Below are 8031 nucleotides of genomic sequence, written 5' to 3'. Positions count from 1 at the left end.
CAAAATATCAGTGCGGTTTTGTGAATATATAAACAAAACAAAAAAGTGCTGATAGAGACAGCTAGTATTATTACAAACGTGTTCCACAAAAGCTGTAATTGGAAGCCCGCAATTCATCACAACACAACACAACATCAAAACCAACATACGTGCTAACATTGGATTTTGGAATTTAAAGATATTTATTTTATTAATTATTATTATTTTTTTATTATTATTATTATTATTATTATTCTTAGTATAATTATTATTCTTTTTTCTCTCTTTTTGTTTTTATTTATATGTTTAATTATTAGAATATAAAGTATAATATTTTACACATTTTCATTTTATTTTTACATCTTCATTTTTATTTTTATTATTTTCTTCTTTATATTAATTTAATTTAATTTTACTTATATTTATATAGTTAATTTAATTTAATATCAATTAATATTAATAGTAGTTAAATTAAGTAAATCTTATAGCACACCTGCTATTTGCATATATAACCACGTATGCAAATGAGCAATCAAAATCTAGTTAGAAGACATACGATAAGCATTCCAAGTAAACGTAATGCTTATTTGGTAATAGACGCATCGAATACGTTGCCTCTGAAAACTACACAAACTGACAAAAGCTTGTCAAACATTGCACCTTCAGCAACTTCGCTTGCATTTTCCGACTTAGCGAGTCCAAAAAATAAAATAAAGGTCCAAACAGGCATGGAACGCTATGTAAATATGAAACGCAAACTTAGTCCTCAAAAAAGCAATTCAAAAGGTGCTAAAATAACTAAAACCATCAAAGATAGTGCAACTACAAACATTCTTTCTGGCAATAGATTTGCTGAATTAGCTGAAACTACAGATGAAGCTAATCAGCCTATTAACAAAAATTTTAAACCGCCTCCAATCTACTTGCGTGAACGCAGCTCAAATAACCTCGTTACAATCCTTGCAAGTCTGATTGGAAACAATACTTTTCATATTGTTCCTATAACTAGGGGCAATATACACGAAACCAAAATCCAAATCGACACTGAAAACAATTTTAGAGTCATAACCAAATATTTCGAAGACAGCAAAAAAAATTACTACACATACCAACTAAAGAGTAGTAAGGGCCTTGTTATCGTAATTAAAGGTATCGAATCAGATGTAGAACCCATTGAGATAACAAATGTCCTAAGCGAAAAAGGCTTTAGCGCTAGAGCAGTAATAAATATTGTTAACAAAGATAAAATCCCACAACCTATGTTTAAAGTTGAACTTCACCCGGAAGTTTCTAAGCTTAAAAAAAATGAGAGCCATCCCATCTACAACCTACAGTATTTACTTCACCGCAGAATTAGCGTTGAGGAGCCCCACAAAAGAAATGGTTCGGTGCAATGCACAAACTGCCAAGAGTATGGCCATACTAAGTCATATTGCACTCTTCGTACAGTGTGCGTAGCTTGTGGCGAGCTTCACCATAGTTCCGAATGCGATAAAAAAGCATTAAAGGATACCAACTCCAAAAAATGTAGCAACTGCAGTGGAAATCACACTGCAAACTACAGAGGCTGTCCTATTTATAAAGAACTAAAGCACAGGTTAGCTCTGCAGAAAGAAGCGTTGCGTAATTCTACAAGAAGCAACACCATTAAATTAGTTGAAGTACCTCAACCTTTAACTTCTAAGCCTGTTACACCAGGTGTTTCATATGCTAATGTCGTTAAATCTGACAAGCAACAAGCCCCTCCAGTTCAAAGTAATAGTTTGGAAATAATGATCTCCACTCACTCAGAGCTTAACTCAGTTCATGTCAATCATGCAAACTACTCTTAACGAGATAGTTAAAATGCAAAGCCAATTAATGCAAATGTTTTTATCTAAATAATGAGTACTTTAAAAACTTGTACATGGAATGCAAACGGCTTAAGCCAACTTAAACTTGAACTCACAAATTTCATGTCCCGAGAAAGTGTGGATGTAAAGCTTTGCTCAGAAACACATCTAACTAACAAAAATTTCTTTTCTATTCCTGGTTATTTATTCTATAAAACCAATCACCCAGATGACAAAGCACATGGTGGTACAGGTATTTTGATACGAAGGTGTCTAAAACACTATTTTCTAGGTACATATGCTCATAATTATATGCAAGCCACATCAATACACCTTAAGCACACAGGAAAAAATTTAACTTTATCGGCAGTTTACTGCCCTCCTCGCTTCAACATTACTGAGACCCAATTTACGGATTACTTTTTAACTCTAGGTGAAAGATTTCTTGCGGCGGGAGACCACAACGCCAAGCACACGTATTGGGGTTCACGACTCTGTAATCCAAAAGGAAAACAGCTCTGCAATTCAATTGTAAATAGAAAAAATTCACTAGACGTAATCTCTCCTGGGCAGCCAACATATTGGCCTGCTGATAACAATAAAATACCAGACCTAATAGACTTCGCCGTATCCAAAGGCATAAGCAAAAATTTTATCTCAACATACACTAGCTGCGATTTGTCTTCTGACCATTCTCCAGTTACATTTTGCTTACGTGATGGTCCTCAGTTACGAGACTGTTCCTATAGCCTTACAAGTCCTAAAACAAACTGGCTCAAATATAAAAAGTATATTAACTCACACATACACACAAATTACAAGATAAAGTGTAAGTCTCATATTGAGGACGCAACCTCGGTTTTAAACTCAATTCTGATTTCAGCAGCAGAAAACTCCACCCCTAAAGGCAATAAAATTTACAGATTCAATAGAGTTCTTACAAATAGTGACATAGAGAATTTAGTTTTACAAAAACGTAGATTAAGGCGTGAATGGCAAAAATCTAGGTCCCCTTTAGCGCAAAACTTATTTAAGGAAGCCCAAAGAAGACTTAGATCTGCATTAAGCAAGGAAGACAAAGTCAGACAATATAATTATATTCAAAACCTATGTCCAAATGGCAAAAACCATTCATCTTTGTGGAATGCTAGCAAAGGTATAAATCCTCCCATAGACTCCAATTCTCCAATATGAAACTCTCTTGGAAACTGGGCGCGAAGTGATGAAGAAAAATCTAACGTTTTTGCTGATTACCTAAAAGAGGTGTTCCAACCAAATCCTGCAGCAGGACAATATGACTTTCCCACTCAAGATCCACCAGCACCATCTATTGACATGAATATCACGGCCAATGATCTTGTTCAAATAATCACAAATAAGTTAGATTGCAAAAAAGCACCGGGATATGATAATATCTCACCCATCATGATAAAAAACTTACCCCTTTTGGCCATAAATTTTATCACAAGACTTTTTAATGCCATAATTAAATTTGGCTTTTATCCAACAGAGTGGAAAACATCCATGATTATTATAATTCATAAATCAGGTAAAGACCCCACGCTTGCCTGTTCATACAGGCCAATAAGCTTACTGCCATGCCTTTCTAAAACCATGCTAAAACCGTTCCTTGACGTTCAAAACTTAATACCGTCCCACCAGTTTGGTTTTAGGGAAAAACATGGAACTATTGAGCAAGTGAATCGTATAACGAATGAAATAAGACACGCATTTGAGCTCAGAGAATATTGTTCAGCGGTATTCCTTGATGTTAAACAAGCATTTGATAAAGTATGGCATAATGGACTCATATATAAGATACGCTATTCATTACCTGCAAATGTCCACTCAGTTCTAGAATCGTATCTGCATAATAGAAGCTTTAAAGTGAAATGCAAATCATATACTTCTAATAATTTCCCAATAGAAGCTGGCGTTCCACAAGGAAGTGTTCTTGGCCCTATATTGTATGTACTTTACACATCTGATATCCCGATAAGTAGTTCAGTTATCACCACAACGTTTGCCGATGATACGGCAATTTTATGCCGAAACAGAAACGCTGTGCTAGCTTCAAACCAACTTCAATCTCACTTATATCGGGTGGAGAAATGGTTGTCAAAATGGCGAATTAAAATTAACGAACTAAAATATAGACACGTCATTTTTACCTTAAATCGGAGTACATCTCCAACAATTTTACTAAACAACATTCCCATACCACAAGCAGATAATATAACGTACTTAGGTATCCACCTAGACAGACGACTAACTTGGCGCAAACATATTGAAGCCAAAAAAAATTCAGATGAAGCTTCAAGCCTCTAAGTTGCATTGGCTCATTAATAGCAGATCTTCCCTGTGCCTAGAGTATAAAGTACTCTTGTATAACAGCATCATAAAACCAATATGGACTTATGGTATCCAGCTATTTGGCAATGCTAGTGCTTCAAATATTGAAATTATACAAAGAGCTCAGTCAAAAATACTAAGAATTATCACTGGTGCCCCATGGTATATTAGGAATGAAAGTATACACCGAGATCTACAAATTCCCCTAGTTAAAGCTGAATTTGACAATATAAGAAAAAAATACAATAAAAGGCTGACAGAGCATGTTAATCCCTTAGCAAGAAATCTCGCACTTCTATCCATTACTTCCCGTCTAAAAAGAGCTGACCGTCCATCCGTTAATTAATATTCAACAGCTTGAAGTAAAAACCGCACCTTTCTTTTTAGTAATCTGTTAAAGTTGAACCACTTTCTTAAGAAACCACCTAACATTCACTCTAATGAAATTTAACCCATTAATCTAAGTGAGGTTCGTGATATAAGGTTTACTTATTTTATTTTATTTTATACAATGTATAATTAAAATAAAAATTTGTAACATTATGTAATTAGTTATAAGATTTTACAACTAACAGTTGTAATAGACTAACAGTCTCATTTTAAGAGAAGATGCAATAAATAAATGTATGTTTTAAAAAAAAAAAAAAAAAAATATTTTGGTTTATTCTAGCTACTTAAGAAAGTTGCTATGCGAAAATATCGAACTTATTACGGTTTATACAACATTCTTAGCGAATCTGATCATTGGTCATACTCCTTCCTTGCTGAAGGAATTGATACTGAAATAGAATGCGAAGCTGTAAGTTTTACAGGAACCTTAATAATTGATGTAAGACCTGTCTCATGGTTTCTGTGATACAAATGTATGTCAACCATTGTGATCTATCAAATATTTTGATAATTATGTGTCTACTTGTGAACGCATTAATTTTGGTGTAAGACTTCAATATATTTTAATATTTAATTACTTTTATTAGATAATAGATAAGTATAAAAACAGGTATATATATATATATATATATATATATATGTATATATATATATGTAAACATTGATATGTACTCAAATATTCCTCCATGTCGTAATAAGTAGTTTTCTACTAGATTATCAGAATTGCTGGGTTCTAATTCTAGTAATAGTTCATCTATTTCTCTGCATTTGTGGCGACAACGCATCTCATTGGAAGCACAGTCGTGAGTGCTATTTTAGTTTTTAAACTAGTGAATTCCTGGTATAAAGCATGTAGTTCATTTATACAATTAGAAATCTGTCTTTTAGTCAGGGTCTGTTTAAAGTTTTATTCAAGATGTTGTTAAACGCATCTTTTATATCTAGAAAAACATGTTGGAGTTTTGTATTTTTTAAACTATTCTAAAACCTGTTGGCTATTTGATAAAAAACAAAGTCTGTAGAATATACGTATCAACACAATATAAGCTTAATGGTATTGATAACAATATCCACTTGTATCACTTAAATGTAGTTGTTTATAAGTTTTTCTTGCATTTTTAAAAACAAAAAGTTTGTCTATACTAAGAACGTCACTTAGTTGGGTCGTTGATAACAAGGGACTATAGCACGTAGATATCTTTAATTTACCATAATCATCAAAGATTCGAATGTTTGGGCACAAAATATTTGTTAGATCTAAAGGTAGTTTTAAGCTATATGAACAATAGCATTGATAAGAGAATTTCAAGTTCTAATAATGACATTGCAAAAATGTTATTATATTTATTAAATAACTTAAAGAATTTAACAAAATTGAAATAATAAAAGTTAAATAACAATACTGAACTACCATATTCGAAGAAGAACGCAACTGGAACGAGTGTGGGCACAATGTGTGCTGCTTATAAAGCGAAAACACAATGAATCCTTTTATGTGGTTCTTGACATCACTTGATGATGAGCAAAGAACTGGCGAATTAATGCACGGAAACTACTGCGCGTAAAGCGCATGATATGCATTTCACATTACAGTAGCAGTTACTGGTGCGTCTACAACTGCTACGGCTGCTATCACTGGTGTGGCATTTACTAATGCTAGCAGAGATGATATGTATATTATTTCTACTTATTTTTATGTTATTGTTATTTTGACTGGAAAAATGCATTACATACAGACGAGCTAAATGACATAACAACCATCCTCTAAAGCACACAGAAATACAGATACAAAAAGATAGTTGCTTATCGTTTTCGTTTATGCAGTTGTGGCCTTTTATTTGGCAATAAAAACAAGATATACATGGAACATACCATATACAAAAATTAGACAACATAATGAACTTGAATATAATTTACACTAAATGCGAAGTCAAGTAAATGGAACGATAACTATGAATGCAAGTATTTAACATTTAATTCTAAATAACATGCCATTTAAAGGAACGAAAATTTGAAAGTATACTTCATGTTAAAGGAAAAGACTATGTTTCTGGTAAGACAAAAGTTGCAAAAAGAACATAGTTACAATAATAAGTAATATGTTAACTATTTTAAAATTACTAAAGAGTTTCATTTTAGTTTTAATAACCATTATTAACTAAATTGAGTGTTAAACCGTACACAAAAGTAGCTGAAATTCCATTGAAATACAAAGGAATTTGAAACCAACAAAAACAGAAAGCATTTGATAAGACCAGACCTCGACTTTATCATTGGTGAAAATCAAATATTCACAGTGTAAACTGAAGAAAGCTCTCATTAACATACATCTGTTTGTTCACATATCTCGGGGTGATCCGAGACAAGACGCTTAAGTGGAACAACCACTTTTTATATATAACAAATAAATCCCCAGAATTTACTTAGTTTAAGGCTATTTGGTAAGACATGGAGACAACCACCAAAGATGATGACGTTACCATACAAACCTATTATTAAATCAACAACACTTCAGTAAGTTTGTGGTCAAAGATAACTAAGACTCAAAAAGCACTGAAAAGGGTATATAACAGTTCATTGAAATGTTACAAAGACCGAATTGTTGCTGTGAAAAAACTTGTAAGTCCTGCCAGTATTGCGGCGATTCGCATTGTGATGACCATATAAACAACCTACACACAGCTCTGACTATCTCATATATATCACTTTGAAGAAGCAACTTAACAGGTAACGTCAACAACCTTAATTTATTCTAGATAATATTTTATTTTTATGGTTTCTGATGTAAAAAATGTGTAATCTCAGAACAATTTAAAGACATTAATGATTGCGCTATCTTGAGACCAAGCTCGGAACTATGGTATGAATCTGGGACTAAAATAGGAAAAAATAGTAGAGATACTGGAATAGCAATTGTAATGAGAAAAACCGCTGTCACCTTTTTACCATCTAAAGTAGTTAAATTCAAGTCACAGTGTTTCTCTTACATTTTTAATAAAACTAATATCCAATAATATCTTAAAATACTGGAAAGCCTAGAGAGTCATGCTGTAGAAGCAAAGGGTAACTAAGCCTATAGAAAAAATTTTAAAAACTATTGAACATCTTTAGATACAGAATAAATGAATCACAGACGGATGTAAGTTCTGTAAAGACAGTAAGTCAGCTATCCAAAATAGAATGAATTTCACAGCTGTTCTCAGATTTTGAAATAGTCTTTGATTAGATATTTAAAAGACAAATAGATTTTCAAAATGATAATCCACTTACAACGGCTCTATAACTAACAATAATAAATTGGAAGTTCTCTTATCGAATTGCTATTTCTATTCATTTCCGCTCTAGGAATCTTTTAATGTTTTTGAAAGCCCTTTTGAGTTTTCAACAAATTTTCCGCGTCACAAACTGCATATGGGTCATTCTTTTACAAACAAGACTGATTTTGGCAAAAAATGACCTCATGATCTCCGATTTGGCT

Source organism: Teleopsis dalmanni, chromosome 1 (assembly GCF_002237135.1).
Source record: "Teleopsis dalmanni isolate 2A chromosome 1, ASM223713v2, whole genome shotgun sequence".
Classification (NCBI taxonomy): Eukaryota; Metazoa; Arthropoda; class Insecta; order Diptera; family Diopsidae; genus Teleopsis; species Teleopsis dalmanni.
This window is presented reverse-complemented; position numbering follows the sequence as displayed.